We start from the raw sequence: 26064 nt of genomic DNA, 5'->3' as shown, positions 1-26064 counted from the left end.
GGAAAAAATATCCAAGCATCAGTGGGTAAATGCTGGAAGAAAAAGTTACAAAAGATTCATTGTTGTTAAAGCAACAACTGGTGCTCTCTCTTAAAGGCTAGTTGGTATTTCTCAAGATGGCATTTATAAACATGAAAAGAAAGTGCTAGAAGAAATCATGAATGATTTTTTTTACTATTATTTTAGGGTGAAGAATGTTCTTTGTAGCAAGATACAAACTCCAGAATCCACAAAGGAAAATAATGACAAATAAATTATGTAAAAAATACTACAGGGAAAAATTCATTTAAAGGTATAACACAAATAATAAACTGGGAAGAAATATTTGTCCAGCCTTTGACCAGGTGTGAATTTACTTAGTATAGAAAGAACCCTTAATTATCAATAGATAAGAGAACAGCCCAATGGAAAAACAGATCGAGGACAAAAAAATAATTAAACTGCTTATAAACATAATCATTTTGAATGAGCAAGCTTAACTCACTGGTATAGAAACAAAATGTAATTCTTATTTTTCCAAAAGCTGCCATGAACTGTAATGTCTTGAGTCACCTCCCCCTTCCTTTGTCCCCCACTTCTACCCATTTATTGTCAGAATAACTTAGCAATATCTCAACCTAACTCCACAAGTTTTCAGTCATTAAAACAATCTCGTTCCAGTTCTTATATTTTGGTGATGTTCATTTATAAAATCTCAATCTACTGTGCAATGAATATCTTAATGTATAAAACTTCAAGTATCATGTTCAACCTAGCCCCTCCCCACCAGCACAGGCTGAGTGGTGGCTGGGAACGGAGGAGTTGGTGATCTGCTCTCTCACCCACCCCAGCTCTGTGACTTCTGCTCTGTGACCGGGGAGGAGGCTGGAAGGGATGCTTCTGCCTAGGGCAAGTGACAATAACCAAGAAGGTTATTGTCACTTGCTTCTCTAACACTGATTGGCCTTGCTTTCCACGGATGGGGAAGATAGCTAGAAACAGCTCTCTGGGGCACGGATCATTTAATTTTTCTAAGGAGACTCCCGTCAAGGGCTTTCTCTACAGAGTCACTGCTCTGGAGGCCTAGCTTACCTAACCTCTTCCCCACTCCACACACCCTCACATCAGCCCCAGGGATAGCGGGTCCACCTCAATCGTCCTTCCTGATGAGGCTTCCTACCTCTGCACCCTCCTCCTCCCACTAGAAGGGAACTGTCTCTCAGTGAGATGCAAGGTTGGAAAATCCTACCCACTGCGGTGAAGATCATTTTAATGATTTTTATTTTGAAACCTAGGTTTTCAAAGCTTAAAATCAAGAACAAAATGTATTAACTATTTATTAGCAGTCAGGAGGGGTGGTAGAGGTATCTTCTGAAGAGAAGACTTCCTCCTGTGCATCCCTCCAGTCACAGCAGCTGGGCCGCTACCCACTCCAAAGGTCGAAGAACCCTAAAATAGAAATGCTCTTTTAGTTGACTGCTCAGTAGCCTTAAAAGTAATTCTTTGATTGTAACCTGCTTCCTTTCCTTGCCTTTATCAAAAATTTTTCTAGTGAGAAACCCATTATACTCCCAAAGCCTCAAGCTTTCAATTTGTATTTAGAGAAGAATATAACTGCACATTGACATAAACCTCAGTTCACAAAGTCAGATATATGAAAAATCTCATCTCTGTATTTAAAATATATTAATTTTGTGTTTATTCTGAGTCTCCATGAAGCTAACTTGGCACTAAATTCAGGCCTAGTCCTTTTCTTTACTTCCATTCTACTCTGAGTCCACAGAATCTTTTTTCTACTCTGGGTCCACCAAATCTGAAGGACTACAAATTCTTCCACCTCGGCCTGGCATGCAGCCGTGTCCCTCCAGGCTTATCACGTCTTGAGTACTCTGCCCTGAAGCAGAACCATGGCCCTGCTCCTCCGAGACCCTAGATCCCTCTTCTCCTCAAGCCAGGGGCATCACTTCTCAGTCTCTCTTCCCACTGTGGCCTTGCCCCTTCCCCTCAAACCCTGATCTCCTCAGTTGATGAAAGCTTCCCGGAAAACAAATCCAAGAAGTCTCTAGGCCTCTGCTTCCCACCCTTCTACATGCCCCGTCAGAGATAATGGAGCACAGAGCCTATTAGGAGCAGGGATGGGGGTAGAGAAGATAAGGAAAAAGGAAAATATGGAGAAAATAAGAACTATACAACTAATTCATCAGAATATTTCCAACAGTCTCGTTCTTGTGCTGTTTTCAAAGTGCTTAGATCACCCTGACCGGTAGGGTTCCCCCTCACAATGTGACATCGAGGCCCATTTCCTATGATATGTTGGTATATGGTTTCATATAAGGTCGCCTTAGATGTCAGTCTCACTATGAATAAGTCTCCAAGCAGGATGGTAAGAAGTAAGGAAACCCCATTTTAAATAATCCCTCTTTCCTCCTGAGGGCTGTGAATTAATCTACTAGTCAATCTGCTTTGAAGCTTTCTGTTTGGTTGGATGCACAGACATTTAACAGTAAAATAATTGGACGTAAGTAAGTTGTCTAAGTGCACTAAACCCATTAACGGGGGTTTAAATGCTTCTTTTATATTCTTTTCTTCAGCTCCCCTGACTAGCTGCTGTTCTTGGTTCGGGATGGGGCTTATTTTTGAATAGGCAAGTTATAGCATCATCTATTGGTGGGATCTAAGTTCCAAAGTTTCACCCCAAAGAATAAAAATTCTTCTCTATCTACCTGTCATTGCTATCTGAAATTCTACTACAGTAGTCCACTCGTATCCACAGGGGATATGTTCCAAGACCCCCAGTGGATGCCTGAAACCGTGGATAGCACCCGATCCTATATATAACTATGTTTTTTCCTATACACACATCCCTATGATAAAGTTTAATTTATGTATTAGGCACAGTAACAGATTAAGAACAATAGCTGATAATAATATAGAACAATTATAACAATATACTGTAGTAAAAGTTACTGTAGATCTTAGCAACCTCAGCATACAATATTTTTCTTCTCTTAGTAAGTTGAGAACTTTCTCCTCTCCTTTTCACTTAAAGGAAGCACTTTATAGTTTCTCTTTGGCATATCCAAATTTCCAGCATCGCTACAATACTCCTACATTTTGGGGCCATTATTAAGTAAAATAAGGGTTCTTGAACACAAGCACAGATCGCTACAGTCAATCTGACAACTGAGGCTGCTACTAAGTGACTAATGGGTGAGGTGCACGTACAGTGCGAATCTGCTGGGCAAAGGGAGGACTCACATCTCGGGCTGGACAGAGCAGGGTGGTGTGAGATTTCATCATGCTACTCAGAATGGCACACAATTTAAAACTTATGAATTGTTTATTTCTGGAATTTTCCATTTACTATTTTCAGACCTTGATTGACAGAGGTTGACTGCGGGTGACTGAAATTTGGGAAAGCAAAACTGCGGATAAGCAGGGGAATACTACCATTTATTCCTTTGTAATAAGCAGTGTCTCCAGGAGAGTTAACTTGTCCTTTTAAAAATGCAATTATTAACCTTGGGAAAGAGAACATTTTTATATGACGTGATTTTATCTGATTGCTTTTAATATGAAAGGAGCAGCTAATACCTTGACTCCATTGATCCCCTGGGGAATGTAAACAATGATTACTGGGAAAACGGTGTGTGACTAATTTGTCCCCAGTCTTGATATGCTTGAGGTGATCAAATAGGCCCTTTTTAAGTACCCATAACTCAAAGACGCAGAATCTTCATCCCTTAGATTCCAAAAATTCCATTTTTTTTCAGCCTTGATCTCAGAGGCAGGGTGACTTGAATTGGAGCCCTCCAGCTGACTCACAATAAAAAGGTAGTGCGAGTAAAAAGTAAACTTTGTGGTCGTAAGCCACTGAAATTTTTGGATTTGTTTGGTACTGAGACTTACTCTAACTTCTTTGTTTTTTTTAACTGAGCTTACTTCCGCAAAGTAATCTCGAAATCATCGAGGAATGTTTACTTGGTCCACAGATTCTCTCTGGCTGTTGCTTGTCACCTCTGCCATTTTCTGAGCTGCTGCTGCACGAGGACTCACCTCCTGACATCTTGTAGGTTCTCTTGTTCTGCTTCTGCTTCTGTGGGTTGCTGCCTTCTTCCTCCTCCTCCTCTTCCTTCTTCTTCTTCGTTACCACTTTCCTCCGTGCCCCCTTGCTAACTCTCCAAAATACGGCTAAAAACAAGCTGAAGATTTAAAAAAATTTACTGAAGACTGAGGACAACAGTAAGGATTTACTCTCTAAAACAGAAAACTTAAAGCTCTATATGAGCTATTGCTCCAACAGTGTGAAACCACACATCCCTCTAAAAGTAGTGTCCCCCTAATGACTGTCTCTCTCCTTTGCTTTCCCGAACGTTGAAGTAGCAGTTTTGTCTTACACCAAGAGAAGGACCTTCACCACGTTCCATCTACTGTTAGACCCCACCATCAACACAAAATCGTCTCCAAAAGTTCAGCTCTGCTCTTCTTTAAGAAAACCTGCTGAATTATCAAGCATAGCTGTTCAGCATCCCATCTCTTAGATGAAATGGACAAATTCATAGAAAGATATTAATTACCTAATGTGACTCAAGAAGAATCAGAAAATCTGAATAGACCTATAACAAGCAAAAAAATTAAATTAGCGATAAAAAATTTTTCCACGAAGAAAAGCCTACACCCAGATGGCTACACTGATGAATTCTATCAACTATTTATGTAATAAATAATAACAATACCAAACAAACTCTTTTAGAAAACATAAGAGGACAGAACACTTCTTAATTCATTTTATCAGGTCAGTATTAACCTGATACCAAAGCCAGATAAAGTCATCACAGGGAAAGAAAACTAGACTCTTGAACACAGATGCAAAATCTTTAATAATATATTGACAAAAAAGCCCAGATGGGGCCAGCCCCATGGCCAAGTGATTAAGTTCGCGCGCTCCAATTCAGCAGCCCAGGCTTTCGCTGGTTTGGAGCCTGGGCGCGGACATGGCACTGCCCATCAGGCCATGTTGAGGTGGCGTCGAACATAGCACAACCAGAGGCATTCACAACTAGAATATACAACTATGTACTGGGGGGCATTGGGGAGAAGAGGGAAAAAAAGGATTGGCAACAGATGTTAGCTCAGGTGCCAATCTTATTAAAAAAAAAAGCCAGAAAAATACAAAAAGAATTATACACCATAAACAAGTGAGGCGTATCACAGAATGCAAGGTTAGTTTAACAGGAAAAATCAATTAATGCAATACACTACGTTAATAGAAGAAAAAAGAAAAAAATATCATCCCAATGAAGCAGAAAAAGCATTTGACAAATTCCAGTGCTCATTCATGATTAAAAAATTTTAACACACTAGGAATAGAAGGAAATCTCAGTCTGATAAAGGGCTTCTACAGAAATACTACAGCTAGCATCATACTTAATGTGAAAGATTGAATGCTTTTCCTCTAAGATCAGGAACAAGACAAAGATATCCACTCTAACGACTTGTGATGGTTAATTTGATGTCAACTTGACTTGGCCACAGGGTGCCCAGATTAAACATTAGTTTTTAGGTGTGTCTGTGAGAGTGTTTCCGGAACAGATCATCAGCATTTGAATTGGTGGACTCAGTAAACTGTATCTCCCTCCCCAGTGTGGGTGGACACAATTCAATCCATTGAGGGCCTGAATAGAACAAAAAGTGGAGGAAGGAAGGATTTGTTCCCTGCCTGCCTGCTTGACCAGGGACATCGGTCTTTTCCTGCCCTGGGACTGGAGTTTACACCATTAGCTTCTCTGGTTCTCAGGCCTTTGGCCTCAGATGAGAGTTACACCAGGTCTCCAGCTTGCAGATGGCAGATCATGGAACTTTTCAGCCTCCATAATTATGTGAGCCAATTCCTCATAATAAAAATATTTTTATATATATTCTATAGATTCTGTTTCTCTGGAACACTGACTAATATATCACTTCTATTCAACATGGTATTAGAGTTTCCAGCCAGTGCAACAAGGCAAGAAAAATAATGTAAAAGCATATATATTGGACTGTAAAAGCATACAGATTGGAAAAGAAGAGGGAAAATTGTATTTATTCACAGATGACATAATCTTGTATATGGAAAATCCCAAGGAAACTATAAAATCTATTAGAACTACTAAGTAAGTTTAGCAATGTCATAGGATACAAAATCAGTGTACAAAAATCCATTCTGTTTCTATATACTAGCAAAAAACAATCTGAAAATTAAATTAAGAAAAGAAGTATATTTTTAACAGCATCAAAAAGAATAAAATAGTATATCATGCTCATGGAAGAGAAAACTCTGTATTGTTAAGATTGCAATTCTCCCCAAATTGATCTACAGATTCAACACAATCGCAATCAAAATCCTAGCAGGTTATTTTTCGGTTTTTTGGAGAAATTGAGAAGCTAATCCTAAAATGTATATGGAAATGCAAAAGACCTAGAATAGCTAAAATAATTTTTAAAAAGAACAAATATCAAACTCACTGTAAAGCTACAGTAATCAAGACAATGTGGTATTGGCATAAAGATAGACCTAGATTCAAGGAACATAACAGAGAGTTCAGAAATAATCCCACACGTTTATGGTATACTGATAATTGACAAAGGTGCCAAGGCAATTCAATGTTGAAAGGATAATATTTTTAGCTCTCCGTGCTGCACAATTCTATATGAATATGCCAAAAACACCCAAACAAACAGCCAAGCCTGAGACTCTTATCACAAACCAGACTCAAAAATTAATTCACTATGCTTCATAGACCTAAATGGAAGAGCTCAGGCTAGAAAACTCTACAAGGTAACAGGAAAAAAACCTTTATGATCTTGTGATAGACAAAGATTTCTTAGATACTAAAAACATGAAACATAAAAGAAAAAAACTGATAAACTGGATTCCATTAAAATGGGAAACTTTTGCTTTTTAAAAGATCCCATTAAGAGAAGGAAATGACAGCCACAGACTGGGGAAGTATTTATAAGTCAGATATCTGATAAAGGACTTGCTTCTAGTATAATGAATTTTTTGGCTCAATAATAAGAAGACAATCTAATTTTTAAAATTAGCAAAATATTGGAGAAGAAATTTCACCAAAGAAAATATACATATGGCTAAAAAGCACAAGAAAATATGCTCAATATTATTAGTCATTAGGTAATGCAAATTAAAGTCAGGAGACACCACTTTGCACCTATTAGGTTTGCTATAGCAAAAAGGACTTTGAATACCAAGTGTTGGTGAGGATGTGGAGAAATTGGAAGTGATTAGAATGTAAAATGGTAGAGTCACTTTGGAAAATAGTCTGACAATTTCTTTAAAAGTTTCACATAGGTATACCATATGACCCTGCAATTCCATACCTAGGTCTTGACCCAAGGGAAATGAAAACATGTCTGCACAAAGACTTGTACGTGAATGTTGATAACAGCATTTGTCATATTAGCCCCCAACTGGAATCAATCAAACGTCCAAGCATCTGGTGAATAAATAAACAAACTATGGTATATCCAGACATGGAATACCACTCAGCAATAACAAGGAGCTGACTACTCATACTTGCAGCAACATGAATGAATCTCAAAAATATTATGCTAAGTAAAAACATTCAGACACAGGCAACTACATATTGTGAATGATTCAATTTACCTGAAATTTCTAGAGAAGGCAAAATGATAGACAGAAAGCAGATGGGAATGGCAATGGGACTGACTGCATGTTAGCATGAAGGAAATTTTTCGGGCAATAGAAATATTGTAAAGCTTGATTGTGATGGTAGCACAACTGTATAAATTTACTAGAACTTGCAAATTTTATGGTATCTATGCTAATGGGGCTTTAATGGAGGCATTGTACCCGCTGGTCCTTAATAGAAGATTTCATCCAGCTGTGCCCCCCTCCACGCCCCGCCTTCAGAGTCACCTACAAGTCCTCTCACGCTGCAATGTCACAGTGTGATGTTGCTCAGATTTTCGTTAACATTGTTGTCTCGTGCCCTTCAAGGCAAAGGAGAGAGGCCTCTCCCAAATTCCAATAAACCGTTGCAGGATTATTTGTGTCTGTTTGGTCATAGATAACTTTATTAGCAGATTTTAGTCTCAGATTTGTCTCCTTTATCTTTTACTATCTGTTACTGAGGTTTCTGACCTAATAACTGACTTAATACCTTTGAATCTCCTCTGCTAGATTCTACAGATAATCTCTAAAAAGAAACTGACATCTGCCAAGTGACCAAATTGGCCTGGGGGCATTCCACACAGGCTGACACCACTCTGGAGAGCTGCAGGTAACAGTCTCACGCCCAGGGTCACCTCCCAGGAGGCGTTCCTCATTTAAGTGTCACTCCCTCTGTTTCCTCCGCTCTTTTCTCCTGTTAGAGATACCGTGTGGATTGCTGGATTAATCTCTTGCTTTTCCCATCTTTTTTCTGCTCTTTTCATTTCTTTGTCTTTTTCTCCTTCTATTTCCTGGGGATTTTCTCCACTTTCAACTCTTCTTGTTAATTTTGAACTACAGGATACATTTCAATGAGTCTTCCTTGGGACATATCTTAGAATTCAATGGAAACTTTTTCTGTATCCCAATTATCTCTAATGCAGCAAGAGGAAACAATTATTAATTGATGATCAATATTACTAATTATCTTTGTGAAGAATGGAGCAAAAGAAGAAAAGAGACTAGACATGAAAATACTGGTTGAAAAACAATTGCATTCTCCCAAGCCAGCAGGAATGAGTACTAAAACAAATATTAGCAACATTTCAGAGGTGAAGGATTTGGGAAAAGGGAGGATGAAAAAATTTCCATAACTGCCACCAAAATAGTAAAGTCAGCAGTAGCATTTTTAGTGAGGGTGGAAGATGGGAGTAGTAAAGCATGGGGCTTAACAGTAGATTTGCTTTTAAGTTTGTCTAGTTTGAATAACCATGAGGGCTTCAGGGAGGAGCTGTCTAGTAGGCAGGCAGAAATGTACAGCTGAGATTCATAAGAGGGGTCAATGCTGACTTACTTATGAATAATAATAATAATAAAAAAAACACATGGACAGTGCCTACAGAAGGAAATGGAAAAAAGGTACAATAACAGGTGTCGAACGCAGACTGCAAGAAATTAGTGCAGATGAGTGAAGAGGCTGTGAATTATCCTTTCAATAAGTGTACTGATGAAAAGAAAGTTTATTAGTATGGTGACTCAATGGGATAGAAATGTCAGAGAAGATTACACTACGAAAGGGGAACTTGATTATGTAAATAGTACAAGGGAAGAAGCAAAGGAGAGGGAGAGACTGAGCATACAAAAAAGATGAAGAATGACTATAGGGATGGTTTAAGATCAAGGTCATAGACCAAAAAATATTCATGTTTCACCTCTTTCTCCCAAAATAGATGAGTGAAGCTAGACTACAGGTAGGGTGTATGTGGCCCTGGGCAAATATTTTCTGAAAAATCCTTGTCTATAAAAACAGTTTGATTTAAAAATATTTTACAAAATTCATAGACCCATTTGAGGCATCATTATTAATCTATCTATGAAGATTTAGAATAATGATAGAGCAGTATTTATGTATTTGTTTGTTACCCAATCAGCGCACATGAAGATTATTTGTAATCTCTCCCTATTCAGATTCAAGAACCATCTCTTTATGCTCTTTACTGTCAAATGCACCATTCCTGACTGATATTTTACAATGGTATGGTTCTTCAGAAACTGTTGCTATTGAAACAGTATATTCTAGACTTTGCAGTTCCCTGATATCATGATTTAATGATTGCATCATTAGTCATGATATGGCATTATCCATCATGCTGCCCATGCATAGTGTCTTCCAATGACTCTCTCAAAGGTTGTTATCACGCTTGTCAATGATGACCACAAATGCAAATCTCACCCAGAGTATGTGGGAAAATGTGAATGATGACTCATTTTCTGGTCATGTAAAATTTGTCATTTAGAATTTTATAGCATAAATGTAGAACAACATGTCTTCCAACTGTGTCTTCCCTTGAACTCCTTAGGCTGTAAACACTGCATTTCTAGAATATGATCTCTTTTGATGTTGATCAAATGTTGCATCATTTCCTTCCATACACCACTACCAAAAGGGAGGATAGGAGAAGGACTTGTAGGCAAAGCTAGAAAGGCAGTCCCATTCATGCAAGGAATGTTCTTTATTTACCTTTTCAACCTAGGAGAGTATGGTGTCACCATGTCAATGGAAGGCAAGGGAAGATCTTGATCAGAAGGACTCATCTGTGTTGTGGGGCAATGGTCTCAGAAGCTCTCAGAGGAGACAGCTGCAGCCATCGCTAGAGCTGACTGACACAGAGTGCTGAACCTGTGGTATGGAGTATGGGGTGACCACCCTGGATGCAGCAGTGGAATGCACACCGGAAAAAAATGCTTGCCACCACCTACCCCCTTCAGGTGTTATAGACGGGAGGTAGAATCAGAGTCAGAACACTGATGGGCAAGAGCCTAGCTGTGGGCTTACACAAGCGGCTCAAGGCCACAGGTCAGTGATGGTTTTTCATAACTCCAAGTGCCACAGTTGTCCTCCAGCACAGCCATGCCTCTGTGGATGTAAACAAGTGCCCATTTACATGGGAGGTACATGTTGGAGTAAAAATGCTACAGATCTTATTATAACTTCCCCAGGGCCATGATAACACATATCTGTCAGCTCATAGGAGGCACTAAAGAGACAGTTTTCTCTTATTTTTAAGATGAAAACATTAAAAGGAAGCAAGGACTATTTCTAAACAAGGAGGGACTTTTGACAGGAAATTTGCAGACATCCCCTATCTTGTAGAAATGCAGTGACCTCTAAGAGGCAGCATGCTGATCTTGCTTAAGAACCATAGACAATAATCAGAGTCTGCTAAACCCATCTACTTCCCAGAGAAAACGAAGCATTCCTGATGGATGGGGTCAAGGAATCTCAGACTCCATGTGGGGATCTTTCCCAAGGTTTTTCATAAATGTGTATGCACAAGCAATGTAAGATATTCCTATAATTTGACAAATTTTGCAGAGTTGTCTTAATAGAAGAACCAGGGTGAGTAAAAACAGTGCTTCCCTGGAGGGGTAACAACGCTAAGTTTTGAGCTAACCTAGAGTTTCAGGGAGTGGAAAGCAATGCACTAACAGGACAGACCTTAAGCAGAGATCTGATTGTAAGCACCATTCCTAAACCACTATAGGCATCAGACCCTAAAAAATTTTTAAAACAAGTTTCTATCCTAAATCTCTACAGTGAATAGGTATAACTTTTATATTCATGGAAACAAGTGATTTAAAACACACAAGGCACCAGACTATATTTGGATAAATGGCAAAGCTAAACCCTAGCCAGTTCTGTCAGTAAGAAAATCAGTCTCTGATTTTGTTCTTAAGTCAAGAATCAGTTTTTTAAACAAATATTCAGGGCTATCATCATAAATATAAAGTTCTAATATATGAAAATGATTTCTTTGTTAAGACAAAAGTTAACTCCACAAACAAAGCATTTTTGAGGAGTAGAGAATCTTGGTGGTCTGCTCTGTGCTAAGATACCATATCCGTTCCAGAAGCAAACACTGTTCAGGCAAGAAAGACAAAATCCTGCGCACACTCGTCATTCATGGACTTGGTTTTAAATTGCTTTCTTCCTCATTCTTGTCTCCTGGGTCCATCAAGCTTTCAAGCCTTTGGGCCATAGATGTTGCTTCTTTTTTTTTGTTTATCTCACTTGATATGACTCTTGGCTCTATTCAATTTTTCCTAAGATCATTAGTTCACCTTAAAATGCTAACTGCCTCTGGCTGTATCAGGTAAACATGCCTTCAAGGTTGGCCCAGAGCCATTCTGCCTCGGTGCTGGCCAGTGTGGGTGGCGCTGCTCACCGGGCTCACCTGGGAACAAGAGCAGGTCTGGACAGTAACCAATATATTTTTCATCTGAAGAAACTATCACCTGGGAATTGCAGACGGAAAATAATTTGTACTGAAAATACTGCTTTGGCAAACAAAAACAATAACAAAATGTCCCTTGGGCTGAAATACAGCCAGAGAAGGCATGCACTCCTGGGCAGTGTGCATCTTTAGAAAGGCAACTTAATTTAAAAGCCACCTAATTAGTAATGGAGAGGTCACACCAGCAAACATCTATCCACACTCATGCCTCCTCCTACAGGAAATTGCTCTGCTTACAGCCTTGATGTCTAAGTGGCCGCTACTAGATGCCATTGCCCTGACTCTCTCGGCCAAAACGGACTGGGCAAAGAGTGAGCATCCCACCTGAGGTGGCCACATTCTGAGGTTGGCCTGGCACCAAAAGATAGGCTGAGTGTATTAGTTTCCTAAGGCTGCCATAATGAATTTCCACAAACTGGGTGGCTTACAACGACAGAGATTTATTTTCTTATAGTTCTGAGGCTGGAGGTCTGAAATCAAGCTCCAACTGCACAAGAGAAGAACCCTTGCCTCTTGCAGTTTCTGGTGGTTGCCAACAATCCTTCTTCTTTGGCTTCTAGATGCATCACTCCAATCTCTGCCTCTGTTGTCACATGGGGTTCTCCCTCTGCGTCTTTTTTTCCTGTGTCCAAATTTGACCCCTGCCTTTAAGGACACCAGTCATATTGATTTAGGGCCTGCTGTAACCCAGTATGACCTCATATTAACTTTGATTACTTCTGGAAAGATCCTATTTCCAAATAAGGTCACATTCACAGGAACTAGGGGTTAGGAATTGAATATATCCTTTTGGGGGAGAGAATTCAACCCCTAAACACTGAGTCAATCAAAGTTTTTCTGTTAGGAATGTGAAGTAAGAGACACACAGAACTAATCAGTTGGTAGTGGAGTTCAAAGTAAAATGATGGGATGAACTTGAATTGGGGCCATGGCAGTTGAAAGCCACGAGCAAGCAGGAGTTATTCAGGAGCAGCAAAGATGCAGGGTGGAGACCACAGAAGCTGGAAGGAGAGAGAGGAGCCTGGAGCAGCCACAGAGAAGGAAGTGGAGCTCCCAAGATGGTGAGGACGTTCCTGCAGCTGCCCCGCGCTGACTCACCTCCACTGCCCCTCCAGCTCTGTATTGAACACCCTCTTCTCAAGAGAACTGCTTTAACAATTTGTTCCGTGAAACAACATGAGCTAAGAAACACAAGTCTAAGGAGAATCTTCTTTTTAGAGGTGAGGGATCAGAGGCCTGAAATATATGGTGACTCCAACCCAGTGTTGTGCTTCCCCGGGGTCAGTTCTTCTCGATGCTCTGGACTCCCCAGGCAGTGGGACAGGGTTTCCTTCTGCACCTCTCTGAAAGAGTAATATTTACCCACAGGCCACCAGGAACATGTCTTTTGTCTTTTAAGGTGACCCAGGCCTGCCCAGGAGGCACAATAGTGGCGCGATAGCTGCCTTTCTATTTCTATCCTGGATTCCAGGCCAGTTCTCCAGTGGACATGTGAATAGGCTAGGATATGCCAGGTACTGTATATCTTCTCCATCAATCTCACAAATGCATAAAAGGGAAGCTGGCATGAGGCCTGAAATAGGCCAGAATGACTTGGTCAAGAACTGCCCTTTTCACTTTCAACCTGGAATTCCCCTCACCCGGTCTCTCCCCAGGCTGCACAGAAGAGACCACTCCACAATTTCCTAGCACCTCCACTTCTTCCCTGCTTCCTGCCGCCCCCATCAAAAAGATTTGTATGAGAGCAAAATAACTTGTCATTCCGGGATGATACAATAGATGCTTATTAAGAACTTCCTTATAAAGCTCTCAATTGTGAATGTCTGAATGACTGATAAATTCATTTTATCTGTAATATCAGGTAAGAGGAGAAATTCAGTTTGGAACTCAGAGAAGTGGCTTCTGGTTCTATGGCTCTGCTAAGCCAGGGAGCTCTGAGCAAGGTTTTGATTTGACAAGTGAGAGTGTGGATGTAGGAGATCCTGGAGTTCCCTTGTCATTTACTGATCTATGCTCCCTGGGACTGACCTGGCTGTTGCTCTTAAATTGCAGAGGTCATAGAGAAGAGGAAACTGACCCAATTTGAGTGCCAACCTTCTGCAGGAATGTGTAGGAATTTACTGCTAATTATTTCATTTAATCCTCAGAACCACGTTAAGAAATAGGTTTAACAAAGGACGAACTAGACAATCAGAGAGATTAAGGAGATTTCCGGTGCTTGAATTTCTGGTTGAGCAGGAAATACTGGGAGATCAATAGCCTTCTGAACTTTCTATTTTCATCAGCTTTTTTCCTTTAGAAGGTACCAGGAAGTTAAAAAAAAAAAAAAAGGCAGTATAGCCTTGAGATAAAAAAAAGTTAAATATTAGCCACTAAATGTTTAGCAAGAGTTTATATTAATGTAGGAAAATGCTGACGTTAAGACATTATATCAAAAAAGCCAGATGCAAATATAGTATCATCTCTGTATTACAGTCCTTGCTAGAGTGGCAAACCTAAGCAAATGAAAATAGAATTACCTTTCCAAATCTGGAGATAAATACACCAAAATGTTCAACAGTGGTGGGGATATAAGTAGTCTTTCTGACTTTTCCATGTTTTCCTGATTTTCTGAAATAAACAATTAGTATCTCTATAATGGGGGAAAAAACGTTATAATTATCTTAAGGGAAGCAATCACCCAGAATTTTGGATTTTGACAATGGTATCTTGGGCTGGATCAAGGCCATGGAGGGGTGATACGATGATTCACTCTCCACTGTTGGAGTCTGAGGAACTGAGGGCACAGGGATCATCTCCAGCTCTGCTTGGTACTGGCTCCACAGGAAATGTAGGCACCACTGCTGCTTAGTGGAGAACGAGGAAGCAGTTGGAAGGTCATCTCTCCCTTTCCAGGCATTTAAGCACAAGAAACACTGGCACTGCAAACACAAAGACAAATGAGTCTGGATGACTGCCGTCAAGGAGCCACAGTCTAGTGAAGAAGAAGTTAATTTCAGAACAGTGTGCCCAGGGCTGGTAGCAATGTATACAAGATGTCATGATCATGTGTGCACAAGGCAGTTGCAAGAAAACCAGCCCAAAGTGTGGGGAGCACTTCCCGGAATGGGTGCTATCTGGCCTGGCACTCTACACATCCTGATGCCAGACCTTGGACCAGCTTGCAGGCAGATGTTCAGTCTGGACATGCTCTGCTGCTTACCCATTTTGTTCACCGCTCTTGACACCTAAAGGGCAAAGCTGCTCAAGATGAGTAGACATGGGCTCAGTGTGGGTGGGAGGCGAAGAAAACGGAAGCAAACCCCAGGCTGAAGGAGCAGCGTGTGCAAGGGCATGGTGGCAAAAGAAGTCTATTTAGGGGAACTGCAAGTAGTCTGTGTGGTTTGAACTTGGGAGGATTCCATTCTGAAGGCTCTAGGAAGCCAGTGAAGGGTTTAAACCAGAGTGACATTACGGTCAGATCTGATTTTTTAGGAAGATCACTGCAGGATAATATGTGGAATGAATAGGAGGCCAGGCGACGAGGGAAGAGATGGCTTTGTGGCAGTTATCAAAGCACAAAAAGGTATGGATTTCACTTTGGCCAAGGAGATCAAACTTTCTCTTCTTGTCACCATCACACCATAGGTGTCCCAGAGCCCTATCTCTAATCTCTGGTCACGGTATAGGAATTTTTGTGGTATGTGTGAACATGTAGTGTATGGGGGTGTGTGTGTGTTATGTGGTATGTGTACATGTGTGTTGTGCATGTGTAGTGTGTGGTGTGTGTGTGTGATGTGTATGTGTGTGTGTGGTATATGTGTGTGTTGTGTGTGTGTGGCTGTCGTGTGGTGTGTGTGGTGTGTGTATGTGTGTGTGGTATATGTGTGTGTTGTGTGTGTGTGGCTGTCGTGTGGTGTGTGTGGTGTGTGTATGTGTGTGTGTGATATGTGTGTGTTACCGAACCTGAAGTGAGTTCGCTTACCCATTGCACAGCAAGCCAATCTCTGACACCGGGTGTGGTGGAAGAAAGTAGGAATTTTATTTTTGCACAGCACTGAGCAAGGAGAGAGGGCAGCTAACGCTGAAATCCCAAACTCCCCGAAAAGCTAAAAGGAAGGGTTTTTATTTGGGGTTTTAGGTAGGGGAGGGGGAGCATACGGCCTTACTGGTCGGAGCTTTCCCACCAGCCTGTCTTTGGCCTTGAGACACTTGCAGAGAGGAGGGAGCCCGTGACCTTGCTGGTCAGCAGCTTTCCCAGCAGCCTGTATCTCTTTGTGGGGAGGAGATGATCCAGGTGCTTGTCCTTGATGGTGTCTGTCTCCATGGAGGATAGTGGATTCTGGAGCCATGAAGCCAGAGAGTGAGCAGGGAATAAGTGTTTTGGTTTTAACCCCAAATATGCTGGGTTTAATGTGGGGAAACTGTTATCAGGGTCGGTATCAACTCCCCCATATTTTATGTCCACCCCTCAATCTTGAGGGATTTGGGGCAGTGACCAATCTAGCTACTTCCTGCTGAAATGGGGCGTAGGTTGTTTCATCTCATTGAACCAGTCTTTTAATAAGGCAGTGATGCTGGTGGGCTCCTGAAGTTAGGCCTGTATCATGTAAGTAAGTAATCAGGTATTTAATAAGAATTTTTTCTAGAGAAACAAAAAGAGAAAAACAAGGTTAATGGTTGGAGCAAATTATAAACCAGTTTCTGAGCCCAGGGGGCAGCCAATCAAGATTCCTAGAAGTCAGGGTCGAAGCATCTTTTGCAGTTTGATGGTGTCATCAGGCACTCAGGTAGCTTTTTGAGTGGCTTACACAGCAGTAGACATGAATCTCCCTTAAGTTTATATTAGGTCCTCCAGCTTCAGTTTGTAAGGCTTTAGGAAAAAGGGCAGATTTAGTTTTCAATGACTTCAAATGAAAATGATGGGGGAAAAAAACCCCTGAAAATGTTAGTTTAGAGGTTTTTAGCCAGATATTTCAGGAGACTAAGAATTCAAGATCCAGTCCAGTTAACAGAAGTAAAACAAAAATTTCAAAGACGGTTGAAAAAACTAAAATCCAATATTTATAAACCTGTATTATAGTTTCTATTGAAACATAATTTTCCTCCCTAAAATCACCCTCAATTTCACTAGACATAGCCAAATTAAGACTAACTGGTTTGCAAAATAAGTCTAGTTTTAATAAATTTGGCCTAATTATTTACATAAGTACAGCAAGAATAGTAATTGATCATATAGGCTCTTTTAAATCTGCTTTGCCAGAACCTTATAAGGAATCTCAGGTTGAACTTTAAAGGCCTCTCAAGGAAAGCCAAGCAAAGGACCTGTTATCAGATTCTGACTGCAGTATCTACAGATTTGGGTGAATCCCTCTCTTCTTGAGGTTCCCCAAAATATTGAGGCTCCTTGTACCTGCCAGAGGGAGCGGCATTCTTTGTTCAACCTTACCAGGTCCCATAAGCACAGTACCAGGCCAATATTTCCAAGTGCCTTTATTCCAGAATTTCAACCTTCATTCCTCAAAAGCTGTTTTTTTATATCCAAGCCCATAAGTTTTTTTTAAAATATGATGTTCCAGTCAAAGCCTTGGTAATATAACCAGTGTTTCTAGTTGTGTCCTGTTAAAAGAAGAACAGATTCTTATTGGACTTATGCAAACAATTATATTGCCGTAATAAGAATACTTACTCGTCAGGGGTTTTTATGTTTTGGAGGGCTCAGATGTGGAGGAAAAGACAAATGCCTCAATTTTGTTTATAAATTGCTGTAAGTCATAGTTCTTTAAGAAATAGAGAAAAAGGTTTTCTTAACTCTGAAAAAAAGCAAAACATCAAAAATCAGCAATATCTCAATCAAAAAGTCATAAAAATTATAATCATCCCTATAAGTTTATTCTGTCCTGTGTAATTGGTTCTTGATCTTAACCTTCTGTCAGCAGTTTGTGAGGTCATCAGTTTCTCTGTTGGAGTTCTGTAATTTTTACCTAGTTTAGTTTTACAATCTGAACGTTTATTGGAAACCTGTATTCTAGATTGTCAGAGTCCTTTCCATGAATTTCTCTGTAGATGAAACATATTTGCAGAAACATCAAAGTAAAATAGCCACTGTTTATAAATAACAAAACATTCAAAAATGGTAATTGACAAAGGCATTTGACCATGTCTGTGATATACAACGTTTTGAGATAATAACCAGGACTATAGCTGACAATCAGAATAGATCAGATAATTTTTAAAATATTTATATCAATAATATTCATTTATATAATACCACTTAAGAAAGTTTCTCATTACTTATTTGACAATGCTTCTTATGTAATTTAATATACAAAATAAGCCTTATTAGTTTAGCATTCTTTTCTTATGGGAAGACAGAAAATTTCTCCGAGAAGTCCCAGGGGCCCTCTGAAAATCCCCAGAGAAACTCTCCCTCGTCCTCCAGGTCAAAAGAAAGCTCTTATTCAAGACTTGAATATTTGTGTGTGTGGGGAAGCTTGTCGAAAATATTAAAAGCTGTAAAACATTTGTTCAGATAGGAAACAAAGCTCACTGCAAAACCATGCTCAGGTATCTATTCAAAGTTTCAACAGAAACAGTCAAGGGGAAACAGAGTTAAAATAGTAAAAAAAAAAAAAAGCCTTTTTTATAATCATCTTACCAAAAGCAGATTAAAAATTTAGGAAAATTATCCTTTTAAGAAAGAGGAAACCAAGTTTTAATTTTGTACCAGTTTACTTTTGACATATAAGTTTATTTACTTAATTGGATTTACTTTAATCCTGGCCAACTTGACCATACATGAATCTTTTTAGGGCTTTACTTTTACAAACCTTTGGTTACTTTTTTACATTCAGAATTTGTCCCAGCACTTTAGGACAAATTTATCTTTCTCAACTCAAGAAACAAAAATATTTCCATTCTTTATATCTTTTTACTGAAAACATATATTTTACTTTCCTTGTATACAGACCTTTTAGAAATATATGTTTTCTCATAGAAAATTTCTCAGCATACATAAAACATGTTTATTAATAAACCTAAGCACTTTTTAGTCTCTTTGATATAAGAAACCAAAGGTAGACAAATATATGCTTAGTAGTTAACCTTTAATATTTTATCTTATGTGGAAATGACCTAGATACCCAATAAATGTTATTATTTAACTTAACTTAGTAAAGCTATAAAATTTAAGTTTCCAAAAAGATTTTGGAAGCTGTTTTTTAGGGATGCAGACTATAAAACATAATTATTGTACTTAAAACTCTTACCCAGTTTTAACAATTACTCTTAAAAATTTCATGTGACATTACAGCAGTTAACTATCACCCTCAGTTGTTTTAAGTACATATATCATAATATAATTATGATTCATATAATTATACATATAATTATCATTAAAAAGTTTTTCCAAGAACTTTTATTTTTTTAGATTTATTTAGTTTACCTGTTCTTAACAATTATATTTAGATCATCTACAAAAACTCCATGAGACGTTAAACAAAATTAGCTATTATACTGAGTTATGAGTTTTGCTGATGAATTTTGTAACATAGATGACATGAGCTCATTTGACCAGTAAACCCAGGCTGTATGTCTGCATCATAGCCAATGCTGATAACTTTGCGGACATGTTCATTTTAAATGAAACCAGCAAACTTAAACAGGCTTTCATTCATCAAAGATCATTTTACATCATGTTAAATAACTTTGTCTCTTAGAAGTTTTTGCATATTCATTAAAGACTGCATTCCATTATGAGAGATTTTGAATCTTCTTCTGAAACAGGTTTTCAGAATGGCCATTACAATGCAAATTACCTCAAAAGTTTACTTATTTTTACTTGTTCAATTTTAGATCAGGAATTTTGGGGGAGTTGAAGCGAAGCTCAGCTTGCTGGGACCAGCTCAGCAAGAGAGTAGACAAAAGCAGCAGATTTGGGTTCGGCTGCTGGCATGTTTAATTATTTAATTATTTTCTCTTAAAGAGGTGGTAAAGTATTTCTAATTTTATTTAGAAGCCTCAAAAGATTAAAACAGGCTTCCTGTTGTTGCAGCTGGCTTTTCCGATTGCATACATCAGTTTGGGTGAACCGAAATTGGCCTGTTTAAGTACATCAATTTTTACAAAACTTTATCTTACTTTTACTAACCCTTATACTTTTAATTATAACTTACATTAGAATTCTCTTAGCAAGTTTTGTTATTACAGTATTGCTCAGGGGAAGCATTCCCAGTTAGACATAGCATTTATTCCCAAAGAAAACATCCAGGCAAAGTTGACATAACCTCTTCATATAATATTAGCTTAAACACTTCAATCTTTATAGTCTTATTAATCTTAGTGGCCTAAATGTTGCCCCCAAACAATTGCTAGTCAGGTTTCTCACTCTGATTTTTGCCTCCTGACCTTTTACATTTTTCAAACTTGGGTAAATAGAACAGGTTTGTCTGATGTCCTTTAATGTTGGGGAGCCACTAGGGGGGTCCCTTTAGCCCATCCAACCTTAGGCAGTGTTTTATTAAAACCTTTGTTTTAACTTCATTTATATCTGTTCCATTTATCCCATTGGGATGAGTCCTGTGACTCTTCCCTTTCTGATTTCTCTTTGTTAACTTAACATTTTTATTAGCATCTGTAAGACTACGAGAAGCTGAGACCCCAAGTTTGATTAAGTTCTTGACTAGTCATTATAGTTTCTTCTTAATTTGGTCTTTTCATAGGTACCAATAAAACAGTTGTTTATCATAAGAGCTCTCTATGAAGTTTCCCAGCTTGAGGATCCATCATTTGGCCATTTTTTTCTCTCTGGAGTCTAAAGAATATTGTGGCCACGTGGTGCTACAAAAGAAAATCTTCCCTCTTTAGACATTGCCTTACAGCTATAGGTCGACCATCAGACAAAGTTTTTCCCAAGGGGTTCTTAGGTGGAATAGATGCAGCATCTCCCATGTAAACACTTTTAAAAGGACAGACGAACAGACAAACAACAACAAATACCAAACAAGCTTGCATTCCCAAAAACCCTTGTCCACAAATGGAAGCCAAAACAAAGACCAAAACCCAAAACCAAAGTGCTTCCAGTCCCAGCTTAGTCCGTGTCCTACACTCGGTGGGCGCCCAACAAATGAAGATGCGCTACGCAGATCTTCCCAGATGAGCAAGGACAAGGGGCCTCGGTTGTGCACACCCGGGGGACTTACCAAAATTTGGCTGGGGCGTCACGGCGACTTCAAAACAAATGCAGCCCAGAGGGCTACCAAGGTACCCATTATTTCTGGCCTGTCCTGTTGGAAAAGGTTAACACAAAGACAAAAACTACCAACTACTTACAAGAGACGTCTTCCTAAGTCCTAAACCTAGTTTCTTCCACCACCAAAGCAAAAGCGCCGTGGGCCAACGATGTCTGGCTAGCAGTCATCAGCTTGGGGCTGTCCCTGAGACAAGGGGCTCAGGCAGCTACAGGACAGCTTCCAAGAGAGGCCTTTAGCCAGAGGCCGGTGTGCCACAGGCAAGAGGTCCACCTGGGGCATTGTCCCATCTGGGTCGCCAAATTGTTACTGAACCTGAAGTGAGTTCACTCACCCATTGCACAGCAAGCCAATCTCTGACACCGGGTGTGGTGGAAGAAAGTAGGAATTTTATTTTTGCACAGCACTGAGCAAGGAGAGAGGGCAGCTAACGCTGAAATCCCAAACTCCCCGAAAAGCTAAAAGGAAGGGTTTTTATTTGGGGTTTTAGGTAGGGAAGGGGGAGCATATGGCCTTGCTGGTCGGAGCTTTTGCACCAGCCTGTCTTTGACCTTGAGACACTTGCAGAGAGGAGGGAGCCCGTGACCTTGCTGGTCAGCAGCTTTCCCAGCAGCCTGTATCTCTTTGTGGGGAGGAGATGATCCAGGTGCTTGTCCTTGATGGTGTCTGTCTCCATGGAGGATAGTGGATTCTGGAGCCATGAAGCCAGAGAGTGAGCAGGGAATAAGTGTTTTGGTTTCAACACCATATATGCTGGGTTTAATGTGGGGAAACTGTTATCAGGGTCGGTATCATGTGTGGGGGCGTGTGTGGTATGGAATGTGTGGTGTGTGCTGTGTGTGTGTGGTATATGTGTGGTGTGTGTGTGTGTAGCTGTAATGTGGTATGTGTATGCATGTGTGTGATGTGTGTGTGTGGGTGTGTGCAGTGTATGTGTGGTGTGGGGTGTATGTGTGTGCTGGGCAGGATTTCCAGTGTATGGGTGAGTATCAGCCCACATAGGCTATTTACTCAGGGAAAAGTTGCCTGCTGGTGGCTGTCTGCTCTCCTTGAGCCTGCCTCTGCACAGCTCCGTTGTGATCCTCCCTCAGAGCTGAGGTTTCTCTACTCCATGCTCAGCAGTTCCCATTCTGATTTACCTAGTCTATGCAAGAAGAAACACTCAGTTTGCAGCCTGTATCTGATTCTTTGGAAAGCATTCTCAGCCTTTCTGTTTGGAGGTCAGATGGTGAGTATTGAGTAGAAGAGGAGGATGCTGTGTGGGAGAAGCCTTTTGTGATAGTAGTGGCTGAATGGTGTCCCCCCAAAAGATATGTCCGCGTCCTAACTCCTAGTTTCTACGAATGTGACCTTATTTGGAAATAGGGTCTTTGCAGATGTAATTAAGTATCTCAAGAGATTGTTTTGGATTTGGTGCCCTTGTAAGAGAATGAAGGAAATTTGAAACACAGAGACACCTAGAGGAGAAAGCCATGTGAAGATGGAGACAGAGGTTGGAATGAAGTGTCTACAAGCCAAGAAATGACAAAGATTCCTGGAGTCACCAGAAGCTAGAGAAAGGCATGGGGCAGTTTCTTCCTCAGAGGTTCCAGAGAGAACCAAACCTGCTGACACCCTGATTTTGGACTTCTGGCCTCCAGGACTATGGGACAATGAAGTCCTGTTGTTTTAATCCACTAAGTTTGTGGTCATTTGTTTCAGCAGCCCTAGGAAACGAAAACACTAATATATGAGAAACAATTTCGTGAGAGCAAAGGAAGGGCTGAATATCAGTCACTCAGATTACTAATTAGAGAGATTAACCCCCTCAAGGCAAAAGACGATGAGGTCTAAAGCACAGTTGAGGCAGTGAGGATGGAGAGCAGTAGAGAGATGTAAGAAATCAGTATTTTCTGTGTTTAAGGGCAGACTCTTCCTGCTTAGACTCTGATACCCTGAGGTGGCAGTGCATCTCCTTGTCAATCATACACAGAGCACAACGCTGCTTCTTTCCCCCCAGGCACCTAAAAACTCTTATTACATAGCTGGTGTTATGAAAGACGCTATCTAAGAATTGAGAAAATAAAGTGTAACAAGGTGTTAAAACTGACTTCTCTTTTTGTCTTGAAACTTCAGCAGAGGCCTCAAGTTTCGAAGACAAAACAGTAAGTGCCAAGTACTCCTTCATTCCGAGGTAGCGGATCACCTACATGGAGCATGAGAAGAGACTGTGAAACGATTTTGCCCCCGTCAGCCCAGCACCCACACCCCAGACCATAAAAGAGAAGGTCAAGAACCAGTGGGAGGCTGAAGAGCCTCCTGTGAGGACTTCTCTGCAGAGAGGTATTGGTGTGTTACTCAAATCAGGGTTGCAGAGGGGGCTGTTTCCACCTCACTTTAAGCTAATGAGAGAAGCTTAGAGAAAACCGCTTTCGGAATGCTTGAACTTGTCTTGACGTTTGAGAGTCATTGGAACCATTGTCTACCTCTTGCCTAGGAAGCTAAAGCCAGGAGCCTGTGGTGGCAGCAGCCCTGCCTGGCAGGAGCAGTGGGAGGAGAGATGCTTGCTGAGGAACTTCTGTACTTTTGTAGTTTGGCAGGGCAAGAATGACTCAGGGTGTTGTGTGGGCTGGGGACCGTGAGGAGTTAGATGGATGGGGTCATTTTGAGTGGAACTCCCATCCAAATAGGCAACCTGGTGGGCGGCTGCGGACTGGGGAGTCATTCCAAGAATTGAATGAACCTCTCTCTGGGAACCTGGAGCTGAGTAGGGGCTCACAAGCAGACACCTGGAAAATGTGTCACTTGCCTCCAAAAACTGCCAGGTGAGAGACTCATCAGCGACGGAGGGTCTCTGAAAAACCCAGTGGATCACCAATGAAACAGCGCTAGCTCTGGCTTTCATCATGCCCCAGGGACACCAATCAAGATTACAGCTGCACCTTTCAACTGAAATATTTTGTGCCTATTCCTTCTGGTTGCCAATCTTCTGGTGCTCTATTGCTGAAGGGGCCAAAAACAGTATCCAAATGCTGGGAAGTAGGTAAAACAAACACTAAAGAAGAATCCTAAAACTAAATTATCCTCCCGGCTGCACGTTTCTCAGCCTGAAGTGGGCCTGACCGAGGCAAGGGGAAAAGTTTTAAATTGGAAGTGACTTTTGAGTTTCACTGTTACCCTGGACTGGACTGTTTTCTTTGGAGAGTTGTTAGTTGTGCCTTTATTCACCTTAGTTCATTAAAAACTTGTTTTAAAGATCCTATAAATAGGCGCCAGCCCCGTGGCCAAGTGGTTACGTTCGCCTGTTCTGCTTTCACCGCCCTGGGTTTCACTGGTTCGGATCCTGGGCGCGGACATGGCACCACTTGTCAGGCCATGCTGAGGCGGCGTCCCACATAGCACAACCAGAAGGACCTGCAACTAGAATATACGACTACATACTGGGGGGCTTTGGGGAAAAGAAGGGAAAAAAAAAGAGAAGAGATTGGCAACAGATGTTAGCTCAGGTGCCAATCTTTAAAAAAAAAGACTCCTATAAATAAAGTGGCCACCCACCTTTGTGGGGTTTAGGTCACCCTTCTGGGTATGGTATTTTTTTTTTAAAGCAGTATGTCTTATAGGAATCTTATTGATCACACAGTAGGTATAAGAATGTCAAATATAATGATGTATGTAATCTAAATAAAAAAGGCTGATTAAGAATTTACATAATGAGGGGCTGGCCCCGTGGCCGAGTGATTAAGTTCTTGCACTCCGCTGCAGGCGGCCCAGTGTTTCGTTGGTTCGAATCCTGGGCACGGACATGGCACTGCTCATCAAACCACACTGAGGCAGCGTCCCACATGCCACAACTAGAAGGACCCACAACGAAGAATATACAACTATGTACCAGGGGGCTTTGGGGAGAAAAAGGGAAAAAAAATCTTTAAAAAAAAAAGAATTTACATAATGTGAAAAATATACATATTACATATTAGCCATGTGGACAGATGCATGGAGTGGGAAGAGTAAGTGACAGGAAGTTGGGGATCCCGTCATGGTCAGTTGAGTGCCCATACCAGTGGTATTGCCTTCTCCCTGCCATTACAGTAAATAACTGTCACTAAGAGATACAGGTATTCCACAAACACCTAAGTACACAAGGATGAGTTTTGACCTGCTACATCTACAGTCTAACGTGGCGTTACCGTGAATCTTCTGTGATACCCCCATGAAAACAGTCAAGAGTAAACCCATGCAAGAAGCAGGAAGCACCAAGTTGTTTATTCTATGTTGAACTTAGATGTTCAATTCTTGATTTTTCAAGAACATATGGCTCTTTTGCTACATTTACTTCATAATTGATACGCACTTAGAATGGGGGAATTTCGATGGTTGTTTCATCTAATGGTGATTATTGAAGTACTCTTAAAAATGTGAGAAAATTTTAATACATATTTTAGTCACTCACTTAACATAAAACATGAATTATGTACGGCTTTAAACCACAAAGAGAAAGGAGTACATCTAAATTTCATTTTTGTAATCCAAATTTTCTACCACTAATGAAACTGATACAACTGTTTGTTTGTTTACCAAATTAGGCACTAGTCTGAGTTCTTAGAGACAATCTCAAAACAGAAGAAATGCTACTCCTTTTTTCTCTGGGGACTTTTTAGAAGCTAGACCAAAATTATAAAGTTTTCAAGGTTCCTATTAAGCAGCATTTTTGTGTGTGTGTGTTTATCCAGAGAACAAACCAAATAAGAACTTAGCACTGAAAGAAAGTTAACTTTTGGTCTACTTCCTGTAAGGAATCAGGGACCTTGAACAGCCATTCACAGTCAGGATTTTTTTTATACACCCCTATGTATCCTGCTTGTTGCCAAGTACTATGGTAAATGAGTTTTGGGGGCTTACACTTGACAACTTATCT

The 26064-nt window shown here is 40.4% G+C and overlaps 2 long non-coding RNA genes across 2 annotated transcripts; one reads left to right on the top strand and one right to left on the bottom strand.

Moving 5' to 3' along the window:
• Positions 1-1243: 1243 nt before the first annotated feature.
• On the bottom strand, positions 1244-6941 carry LOC139082796 (uncharacterized). The gene is made up of 2 exons (XR_011539041.1): positions 4036-6941; positions 1244-1428 (listed from the first exon to the last, which is right to left on the bottom strand). It is a non-coding gene; the product is annotated as an uncharacterized lncRNA (long non-coding RNA).
• Positions 6942-15264: 8323 nt separating this feature from the next.
• LOC139082795 (uncharacterized) lies at positions 15265-24722 on the top strand. The gene is made up of 3 exons (XR_011539040.1): positions 15265-15508; positions 23286-23492; positions 23647-24722. It is a non-coding gene; the product is annotated as an uncharacterized lncRNA (long non-coding RNA).
• The last annotated feature ends 1342 nt before the right edge of the window (positions 24723-26064 follow it).

This window comes from Equus przewalskii, chromosome 4, assembly GCF_037783145.1.
Source record: "Equus przewalskii isolate Varuska chromosome 4, EquPr2, whole genome shotgun sequence".
Taxonomy (NCBI): Eukaryota; Metazoa; Chordata; class Mammalia; order Perissodactyla; family Equidae; genus Equus; species Equus przewalskii.
This window is presented reverse-complemented; position numbering and strand designations above follow the sequence as displayed.